The following is a 12,419-nucleotide window of genomic DNA, read 5'->3' on the forward strand; positions in this document are numbered from 1 at the left end:
AATAAACTTGTTTTTGGATCAGCTTTCTTTTTGAAATCGGTTGTATAAGAAAAGAAAAATAAATAAAAGGTTGTTGATGGATAAAATGTTTCGATTTATTAAAATAATAATCTCTGTTTTATTTTATTAAAATAATAATTATTCAATAAAACATTATAACACTACAAAATTTACAGAAAAATTGCAATTAAAAGCCTGTTAATAAGAGATTTAATAATTAATGTGTGTACTAAAAATCAATCAATAAATAAATAATTAACCTATACATAACTTAAACCATTTTTATGGTCAACCATCAGCATAAATAATTATAATAATTAAAACATTATTGTTTTTAAGCACATTTTGTCATCTCAAATAAAAAAGGCTCCCGAAATATTAAATCTCATAAAATATTTTTCATGCATTTAAACAAGATTTATACAATACTTCCTTGTTGTACAAGGAAGTATTGTAATCCCGAAAAATTTTTGTTATCAGATTTCAACGGAAATATCCATTTTGGCCAACCCTGAATCCATTTTGACTAGTTTCGGCGTGACATCTGTACGTATGTGCATCTCGCGTAACTAAAAAACGATTAGTTTTAGAATGTTGAAATGTTGGATTTATGACTGTTATAACACCTAGTTGTGCCCTTTCCCTTTTGATTGCAATCGACTGGCCAAAAAGTGTCCATAAAAAGCCCAAAATCCAAAAAAATTGGATTTTGGACTTTTTCTTAACTGTAGTAATAAGTTTTCATTGTGAGCTTTTCGACGATATATCATAAGTGGTACTTATTTTCATTAGTTTCAGAATTATAACCCAGTAAAAGTTTAATTAATGAAATATTTGGATCTTACAAGGGGAAGGCACATCGGCGAGAATCCGACTTAATTTCCTTTTTTTTATTTATTTATTTTTTTAAATTTAAATACGTTGAATTATTAATAACTATTAACCTGTGATTGTAAAAAAAAATCAATAAATAAATCAATAACAACAAAAAAAAAATGAAAAAATGTAATAAAAAAATATAAATATATAAAAAATATATGTAATTTAATAGGCGTACAAGGAAGTCATGAGTTGTTCACATCATATTTTTTATTGTTTAGATTTATGCAACTCAGTTATTTCAAATTTTTCTGTGTAGGTCTAAATAAAGAGTTTCTTTTAAAAATAGTTTTATATAAATAAAATTACTAATCATGTCTGCTATTTAAATTTATGTTGATTAATTTGATACGCCACAATTTATAACCCGGCATTTTGACATCCAGAAATTTAACTATTTACGTTTTAATAATACAATATGAATTAAAACGCATAAATTATGATAATGAAGTTCAACAATGATGATTTCTTCTCATTCAAGGTTATGTTTTTACATAATATCATAAATAGTCTTGATCTTATGTCAAGCAGTCAGCATGTAATTACTTGCTAATAAATTACTGTTTTTAAATTATGAGATAATTTTTGATTCTTCTCAATATATCCTAAAGATAATTTTACTATTAATTTTATTATAAACTTATGATTGTGTTTTTGATATTTTTATTGATATCCATTTATACAAAATCATGTTTAAAGGTGACTCAAAATTAAACAGAATTTAAATTGTGCGCAATTAATGACATACCGGTAAGTAGTGAGTTATTCATGATGGAGAAATATACAATGCCGGAGCACATAACTAAACGAAAACATATTAAAAATACGTAGAGCGTTGTGTTGAAATTATCAATGGCATACATTAACGCGAGATGATAACGGCATTTTTGTGGCCTCAGTTGGAAACCATGGACTTTGATGTTGAGATGTTCTTTCATCAGGATAGCGCTGCGTGTCATGCGGCACGCGAAACCACTGAATTGTTACAGCAGAAATCCCATTACCCACTGGGTCGGTTTAGTGGTGAACGCGTCTTCCCAAATCAGCTGATTTGGAAGACGAGAGTTCCAGAGTTCAAGTCCTAGTAAAGACAGATACTTCTATACGGATTTGAATACTAGATCGTGGATACCGGTGTTCTTTGGTGGTTGGGTTTCAATTAACTACACATCTCAGGAATGGTTGAACTGAGACTGTACAAGACTACACTCATACATATCATCCTCATTCATCCTCTGAAGTAATACCGGAAAGGTAATTCCTGGTGGTTAAACAGGAAAAAAGAGAAAGCAGAAATTCCATGGTGGCTGATCTCGCAAAAGTGATCATACTTTGTTACCAAGGTCATGAGACCGACATTTCATAGATCTTTCAGAGTTTATTATCTCTGAGGATTTCTAAAGTCCAAGGTTTACAGCAAACGCGTACCAACCATTCCTTAACGAAATCTGACGTGTTATCGCAACAATTGAGCTACATGTCTGCGAAAATGTGATTGAAAATTTTGTCAAATGATTCGCGAGTGTCATATGAGACGTGGACAACTACCGGTTATTATTTTCCATATTTAATCGGAGTGTTTACACTTTCAAAGTATGTCAGTTTATCCAATTTATGCATAAATAAAAGTTCACTTTATAAATTTGAATTTTGTGTTACTTTTGGGACATTCTAAATATGTAATTCATTATTTTCGATATTTATTTGTCCTCCCATAGATAAGTATAGGTCTTTGTTCAGTTGCAGTTACCTTATCCTTTTTTTGGATGATCAGAAATAGCGGGTTTCAAAAAAGAACCTTCCGGTGACTATCACTCTATTATGGTGGACGGATGATTGAAATATAATTTTAATTTATAACATCCTATAAAGTCCATTTTAATAAAAATTATAATGTAATATAGAAATAAAATGAGATTGCATCTTTTTGTAATTTGTATACCATTTAGAAAGTTCATTAATTTTATCCTGTTTATTAAAACTATTGTAGATTATATTGGAAAGCATATTTTACGTTTTTAATTTATTGATTGACATATAATATTCTAATTAATTTCGATTTCATGTTAACTGATCGGTTTGAATTACTAATGGGTTTCAGATAGACAATGGCAGGACAGATATAACTACATCATACCCTGATTATTATCTTTAGTATTACAGGGTTTCCATATTATGGATCAGTAGAAAACTGGAGTAAGAATGAAAAGATCTGGGAATATAATTTCAATAACCAGTGATCGATAAATTATTTAATAGTATTATGAAAATAAATAAATCATTAACTTAAACAGAAATTGTTAGGATTTTTTATTTTATTTTTAATGTTTGTTCATGTTTAAAAGCCTACGTAATTTAATATCTCGCAATTTAAAAATATGAAAAAAAAATTTTTTTGTTCGCCTCATTATTACTACTATTACTATTATTATTATTACTATTATTAAAGCTGTATACAGGGTTCCTTCTGCATTAAAATTTTAATTAGCACTTTATTTGTTTATTAAATAAACTCTTAATATTTTCGCAATAAATTTACATTAAAAAATTGATATTAATTATTTAACGATCTTGTGTTTTATCATAAAATTCTTTAATTATTTTTTATTTCAAATTATTGAAAAATAACAATTTAAAATTTTTTCCGATGACTTATAGCAAAAGGTAATTTTAGTAGATATCCAATTATTGCAATATCATAATTTATTTGGCTGTGACAACTTTTGTTTAGTCAGTACTTTTTGTCATTCAATATGTAATAATTAAAAACAAAAAAACAAAAATTATATTTGTAAAATTTTTTACACAAAACGAATAAAAAATAACAGCCAACATTTGTTAAAAATATTTTCTGTAATATATAATCTAAAAACAAAAAAAAAAACATAAATGGAAATTTCCTCTTCAAATCCATTTTCTCAAAGCATTTCATAAACTGAAATTTTTTTTTATTTCGCTTGATAATATCACCATATAAGCTTAAAGATTTTGCGTGAAATGTGGAAATGGAATTTTGTAGGTGTGAAAAATGCAATGGCTGACCGGTATTCGAACCTGGGAGATCTCCGGATGAAAGGCTGAGACACTACCACTTCGCCAGGAATATCAGCGGAAATTATTATGTGTTTTGGATGAGTTACTGGAGCATATCAATGAATAAAAACATATACTAGAGGATAACAACAATGTAAAGTGATTTTCAGGAATTGAGAAGAACAGATGAATATCCATATATCCATAAAGGACAAAGAAGTTCTGAGAAGTGAGTTATCTGAACAGAAAATCTTACTGGAGACCAGTGGCAGCTCGTAGCTAAAATTAGTAGAGGTGCTTTAGAAAAATTTTATCTGGGCGTTTTCAAGGCAATGGTTGAAGGTTTCTGTAAAATAAAAGAACCGAAATAAAAAATGAATAAAATAGAATAGCTGGAGGCAGGATAATGATCTAATTCTACACTTTATCACATTCAAGAATATGGTACACGGGTTTTAAGCACATCGTGTTTAAAAACCGTATTCGGTTTAACCGAATAAATAGTAAAATGTCAATACAGATAATATTTTTTAATATTTTAGATAATAAATTAATAAAATTTCTGTTTAAAAACAGTAGTCCAATGGTCCGTAATTTAGATTTCTATGCACATAGAAACAAACACATTATTGGTTTTTCCTAATTACCTTCTCTTTCGCTCTTCAAGCGCGTTTTTGGATAGATTTGGCCATCAAAAAGCCCTTCCTTTCTGCCATCTTCTGATCACTACGGAAAAAACAACTAAACCACTTACTTTCATATTCCTTCTACCGACTAAACTAGAAAAGGGGAACGAACAAGAACGTTCCATACACACGCGGAGTAAAAAAAAACTACCTTCCACCAGCATGCACTGCGGGGGGTCGGCACTGCGGGAGTGACAGTGCTGTCTCATTCCCTAGCAGCCTCGCGCGCAGCTTTCTATGTGCGCATGCGCACAACAGCCAAACACTATGCCACAGGAACTGTGAAGCGCACAGGTTCATACAAAGACTTTTGTATCTTTTTTATAAACTGGAGGATGGCTACTGAAATTATGCTTAAGTATTATATATTGAACAAGTGTAAAGAAAGCATTAAAAAAAAGTACTCATTATATTAAATGTTATCAATAATATCAAGTGGAAATAGGGGGTGTTTCAGTTCCACAGTGCCTATACGCGAGTCGCCTCACTGCTGAAGACAATAAAGAAAGAAACAAAACTAGATTTGAATTTCTTGAGAAGAGATTTGTTGTTAAGGTACGTTATTTAAGGATTGTAATGGTAGGGAAGATATATTAGATACTAGAAACTTAATTGTAAAAGGGAATATGATAATCAGTGTAGAAGAAAGAAGATGAAAAATGATGACAGAAAACTATGGTGCGATATAACGTAAAATTCTGGCAATAGGCAGAACATTTCATGATGACGCTTCGAACTAAATTTCAAAAATTGTTTTGCAATAAATTTTGATATAGGCCTATCACTATTACTTTAACAGAAAAGAAAATACCATATCTTTTTAAAGAAAAACTATTATATCAGTGTAATATTTCCCACAGCAAACTTACTTTCTAATTCTTGATCTAAAGCTGTTTCTAACATCTTTCAATCTGAATGAAATCTTTGAAGTTGTTTGAAAACGTATTTTAAATCATCATCTCGTCATGAAGAGCTCACAGAGTGTAGTATTCACAAATTATTTGATTGATAATATAATGGTAGCAGTATGAGAATCAGGTAACCATGTGAATACAAAGAATGACGTAGACGTATTCTAAAAAGGATACTTTGTTCCTAACCGGAAACTCAGAAACTCAGAGACAGATGTGAGAGTGAGTGATCATAATTTCATAAATCTGTAGCTTTAATAGTCGTAAAGTCTGGCAATTCATTACCTTGAATTCCAAATTGAGATGTTTACGCACAACGTTTTCTTCATATTTTTAATCAGCAAACGTGTCTTAATTTTTCAATTGTTTTTTCAATAATGGTCCCTTACTTTCAGTTTTGTTGGTATTTTGTAAAATACTTAACAGCATAATACAAAATTATAAATATGTAACAAAATTAAAAGGGTTTTTAAAAATACGTTTTAACTAATAAGTTTTCAAAAAAATAAAAAATAAATAATTTACATATATCGTTGACAAGTGGTTTTGCTAGTTATGTTAAATGAATTTGGTTATTTTTAGTCAAGAGTTCCGGGCTTCAAGTCCTAGTAAAGTCATTTACTTTTATATAAATTTGAATACTAGATCGTGGATATCTGTGTTCCTTGGTGGTTGGGTTTCAAATAATCACACATCTCAGAAATGGTCGAACTGAGACTGTACAAGACTACACTTCATTTACACTCATACATATCATCCTCATTCATCCTCTGAAGTAATATCTGAACGGTAACCACCAGAGGCTTAACAGGAAAAAGAAAAACGGTTTTTTTAAGCTTAATAGTCTCATTTGGGAGAATGACTGTAAAATCAGAAACTTTTTTCAGGTGTAGAATTAGCTTTGAAAATGTTTGTGTAAAAAGTAAAACTGGACAAGAGTCCCTGGAAATTGTTTTAACACTGTGTGACTAGTAATATTCTTAACTGAGATAATAGGGAAAAGTCGATTTTAAGAGACGTTTTTAGCCAAATAGATGTAGTTGTAATTTTTTCTAATTATTTGATATTTCCACGAATTAGTACTTCAGGTTTTATGTAGAAGTTTAGGATAAAAAACGTTTTGCAAAACTGATTAAAGAATCTGACTGGAAAGAAATTTTTAAAGACATGGTTTACGAGACAGAGAAATTTTTGTAATTTATAAAAAAATACGCTTTTCTTCATATCACTTTTCATCATCGTTTTTTCACCAGCTTTAACCAAAATTTATGAGTATTGGGCTAGCTCTATAAGATTCCATGACTGTTTAAAAATTTATTGAAGGAACTGAATTTAAAAAATTTATTATAAATTAAATCAGTAAAAAATTTCGTCTCCGTTCCTATGTATTAAACTAGGTGAGTACATGCTGATGTAAGAAAAACAAAATACTTCGTTATTTTAAACACGTAAGGCTGTTTTCAGGCTACAGAATACAAACTTAAAAGTCATATATGTTTTCTAGTTTTTTTTTACACGTAATTTATTTACTGTTTTGATAATAATTTGTCAAAATTTATTACGTTGGCTGAAATTCTGGAGTTTTCCGTACTTATTTCAACAAAAAAATTAATAATTGTTTTTTTTAAATTAATTTATGTTTGATTTCTTTCGCTACTCTTATGTTTTAATCTTCATTTTTCTCATTTCCTTTTGGTAATACGAATATATGCGTTTCTAATATATAATTAGTTCTTACGATTTTACAATAAACTACTAGTCAGGGCTCGCTTCCTCGCCCGATCGTCTAGCTAGTTCCTTAGACCCCAGACACGTTCGTTATCTTCATGGTTTTGAGAATATGATATTTTATAGATATTTATTAAAAAAAAAAAGAAAAAAGAATTAATGTACCTGATGCCATGGTGACAGAAATGTAATGAAGTAGAAGGATTAATATTTGTTTCTTTAATGAATATCTTAACCCCCAAGTGGACTAGTGTCTTGATCTATGGCTTAAAATCTTTCCTGGGATAACGCAAATATATTCTGAAAATTTGAAAGTGATCGGTTGGTTGGTTCTCGCGTGATGCTGTTACAAAGAGACAAACTTTCGCATTTATATATAAGACTATTTAATTTGTAGCTTTAATTATAATTATATAAATTCTTTAAGTACATCATAGAACGTTAATAATATATTGTAAGGAGTAAATGCAGTAATTATTTTTACATATAATTTAATGTAGGGTAAACCATGGTGCGTTGAAATGAAGATCCATTTATATAGAAAGATGTAAGCTTATATATTATATAAAGCACTTGTTCCGAGTCGGGTTTTAAATTTGAAACCATGATCCAGGACGGTTGTAAAGGTAAAGTAGGGTAGAGTTTATTTTGTTGGGACTTCAATTTATCCTACAGGATCTCTCCTATCTGTATCTACTTATCTACCATCCTACTACGTTTTATATATGCGTATATATATACTCGTATATACTAAAATACCTTTGCCTTGCCTCGGGAAGAACGGGACTGTTTTGTTTCTCCGGTTACCATAGCGACCGAATAACCCCTCACCTTAACAAAATATCTACTCTAGTAACTCACAGTTTTCATTTCTTCTCTGATTGGTCCACCTGGAGTTTTTTTAAAACGAATTATAAAAAGACTGGATTCCGTCACCGTGAATTGCAATTTCTTTCCATTTACGACTTTATTCCATATTTTAAATTCCACTTAAGCTTACTGTTTACGCCAGTCAACAAATCACCATTTATTAAAGATCAAAAGTTGTTAGCATTCGAACCTTTTCTCCCCAACCTCTTCACACTCGTGTCTTCCTTCTCTATATCGTTTATTCTCCCCTCCATTTCCCTTCTGTTTCTTTGATCTTAAATTATAACTGACGGAACAATCATTTTTTCTTTCTTTACTAATCTACTTATTAAAAAAAATAAATATAATAAAAGTATAATTACATTAATAAATAAAAATCAATTATTAATTTGTTGATAAATTATAATAATTGGAAATAAAATAATAAATAATATTTCTCTTCATTGAATTGTTCTTTTCTTTTTTTTAGTTGTAATTTATTATTTACAACTCCTAATTGCTCTGTTATCTATTCAACCATTATAATTTAAGTAATACATTTTTCAACGTTTCTTTACCAAATATAAAAGAATATTTAATAGTCTTCTTTACAATTATATTTTAAATCACTTGAATGTTTTGATTTTTTTTTATAAAATAAATTATAATTAATTTTCTAGTTTGTATTCTTTTAACTCAATTAAGTCATCAGGTTTTTGGAATATCATTTCCTTTTGAAATATTTTGGCAATTTACAAATTGGTATAGCCACTTAATTTGTGTTTTTTTTTCTGCGAAAAGGCCAACTTAGAGCCATGAAAGTATAATTTCTTTCTAGTTTCTTTTCTATTTTTCCATTTCTTTCTCATTTTTTTCTCATCTGTCAATTTTCTTCTTGAGCTTCTTTTTTCTGCGGCTACAAGTTTTATGTTGTAAATTATTCTTCGGAAACTATCTCTATCGCAACAGTCCTCTTCTATCAACCCTATACTTTTTAGATGCTCTTGCTTCTGTTTCAGGTAATTTGACTTGCTTTTCATGTTTCACAGCTTGTCAAAGATTTATTTATTTTATCTGTTTGGGTTCATTCTGATTGTATGCCCCAAGATATTTAACCTTCTTTTCCTAGTCGCTGTTTCTAGGTCTTCCTGATTTTGGTAGATCTCCTTGATAGATTTCAGTCTTTATCTTTCCTCTGTTTCCTTTAAATCATGGATTTTCCTTAGTAAGTTTCTTTCAATATTGAGAAATTTTTCGAGGTCGGTTAGATGTAATGTTTCAGTGCCATGTGAAGTAAATGGATTACTACAACTGTATAATGTCTCAATTTCGTGAACTTGGAGAGTTTCTTCTTGTTGTAGATGTTTTTGGTAATAAATATAAGCTGCTCCAGTTTTAATATTTATTTTCAGTTGGCTTTTATCTATTCCTGTTCTGTTTATAATCTTCCTAGGTACTTAAAGTGGCTGGTGATATTTATCTTTCTGTATTTAATCCCTTTTGTCGTTTGCGTGAACGAAAATCAGTTCGTCACAATTCCCGTCTTGATAAAGGATACCTGTGTAGACCAGTTTATTTTATTTATTATTTTTTTGTTTATATAATAAATTAATTTTGTTTATTATTTTTTTCCTACTGTAAAGGAGGCTATACATAAATAATGTATTATTTTATAGTATATAAGAATATGTTAAAATTCTACTATTAACTATCTATCACAATCTTTTTATGGGTGTAAAAGAAGTAACACATTTTAGTATAAGAATTACCAGTCATAGTAACTTTCTTTGAGAATAATAATGTTAATTATTCAGTTAATTCTTGTGATGAATAAGTGTGGAAGTGTCAGGAAACAGAAATCATTTTATTCTACTTATTTTAATAAATTTGGTATTGCATGCTCATTATTCTTTATATTGATTATTTTTTAAGTGAATTTTCTATCATATAAAGTCGTCTATAATAAGTTTTTATAATTTCCAAATATCTTGTTTTTTTTTCTTTGACTTGGAAAATGTATATCTGTATATAAAGAAAGCAGCGGAAAACTTATAATAAATATTTATAGGGTGTTCTTATAATTTAAAAAGGCAGCTTATAAAAGTAAGCGATGATAAAACCTTTAAAAATGAATGAATCGGTGAGAATTATGGAAACTTTCCTTATGATTAAAAATAGTATAAAAGTAACATTAAATATGAAATTAAAAAAAAATGGTATTAAAAAACACCACTAGTGTTTATTTAAATTAACTGTTAGATATCTTTTGCATCATCTCAGCTTTGTGGATAATTCAGGAAAAAATCCTTCCTTTGCTACCTCCATATAAATGTTAGATGCTATTTGAAATTATATTTTCTGCCGTGATTTTCTTTTTCAGATCGAGATTACATATTAATGTCTAATCGCACTAAAAAGATTTTGTTTCTGAGTTGGCTTAAGGATAAAATGTCCTTTTTTCACTTTCTTGAGAAAAAAGTTAGAAAAATGTAATTACACACCATGAATTGCTTTGTGGAACAAATTAACAATTTACAATTTTTTTCTTCAATATATAAACTTTTTTATAAAGTTAGATTATGTAACAGTAAAAAAAAAAATAATAAATCATTTGAATTAGATGTGAAACATCTTCATTGTTGTTACTTTGGCAGTCACATACAAAAATTTTGAAAAACAATTTTTACAGTTTCTTTCAAATATCTTGTTAGTAAAGGTTCTCCTACAGGGCAGGGTTCAGTTCCCAACAACGATTTAGAATATGGCTTTTCTTACGTTATTCTGTACTGAATAATGTAGTGCAAATATTACATTATTTCTAGAAAGAAATGATTAACTTAATAATGTGGTTTTTAATTTTACAGTATACAGCTAATTCCTTTAGTAAACAGATTGAAAGTGCCATCTGAAAGACTAAATATCATCTGAATGTCAATAAACTCGGCATTGGGCATTTTATGGATTACATCATACGTATTTAGTTCACTGAATTGTGTAAAGGAGAAATCACATCACTACAGTACTATCCATAGTAATCCAAACTTGAGAATTTTCTTATTCCTGAGAACGAATACGATATTACCGAGAATAACTTGTGTCTGATATCAAGTTCTCTATAACCATTCGATTACGGCATCTAACAGAACATATATTTTAATTAATTAATAAATAATATCCTCTACTATTTCCCAATTTTAACCAGACCGATTTTAGGTTGCGATTCTTATATCTTTGTTTCAAATTTTATTTAGATTTTTACAGAATTATGATGTTTATTTTAACTATTTGCTAGAAATCTTTAATAAGTTTACAGTTCTTATTTATGAAAAAAAAAAATCTTAGGAATGATAGAATTAACGGAGCTGCTTAAAGCTAGTTAAAATCATAACTTAACAATCGTAAAAGACGTTGTAAATTTCTTCTTCCTATGTAAGAACCTATAAAAAATACTGGTCCTTGCTTCTAAATGTATAAACAATAGGCCTCAATAATTTCTATGATTTCTGGCCCTTTTTAATATTTAAAATGATCTTCCCCAATAATATATTTATACATTAGACCTTCTTTGCAGGTGATATAAATCTTATCTATACCAAACGAAGATTACTGTTATGTATTATTAGTAATTAAATATATCATTCATATGAATAATTTAAAAACATTTCAGGACATGTTCTAGTTGTAAATATAAAAGAAATTTCATATAAACATAGGTTCGGCAACGCTTCATTAGCGAATATCTTCTGGCGAAAGATTTCCCCTTGACTTTTGCGCCTTCGGTAAAATTAGGTCAGAATATAATTCATAAGACGCAAATTAAGGAGAAATTTATTGGTTTTATATGTAATCTGACTTGAAACATTGAAAAAAAATAAGTCCCAAAATTGTATTTTAGTAATTTTTGAGAAATCTGTGATAAGGTACAAAGATTGGGATCGTAAAACACGACTATAAAGGTCTTAAATGACTTAACATCTCTGGACTACTAATTGTTGGGCCACTTAAAATCATTAGTATATGAACAAAAGTGTAATACAAGAAAAGAGTTGGTTATTAGAATGCTCAGTGGGGTAAAACTGAGACTTCTCAGTGCGGTAAGACAACCCTGCTGAAATAGGGGAAGCCACACAAAAATATTGTTTGTCGTGCAGAGTGCTGAATCAATTGAGGCAGAGGAAATTTTCAGCAATTTATTTAATTGTCTGTAAACTGGTTTTATTGAATGCGTTTTTATTTGTTACTTCTATAAAATATTTAATTCTCTTGATTTGTAATATTGAGAATTTTCTTTTGTTTAATACTTAGTTAAAATCTGCTAGTTTTAATATGTTCT

General features: G+C 28.9%; 1 long non-coding RNA gene across 1 annotated transcript in view; it reads left to right on the forward strand.

The window, feature by feature from the left end:
* LOC142326479 (uncharacterized) overlaps positions 1-12,419 on the forward strand; it is a 390,885-nt gene that overhangs the window by 108,368 nt on the left and 270,098 nt on the right. The window lies entirely within an intron of this gene.

This window comes from Lycorma delicatula, chromosome 6 (genome assembly GCF_047948215.1).
Source record: "Lycorma delicatula isolate Av1 chromosome 6, ASM4794821v1, whole genome shotgun sequence".
NCBI lineage: Eukaryota > Metazoa > Arthropoda > Insecta > Hemiptera > Fulgoridae > Lycorma > Lycorma delicatula.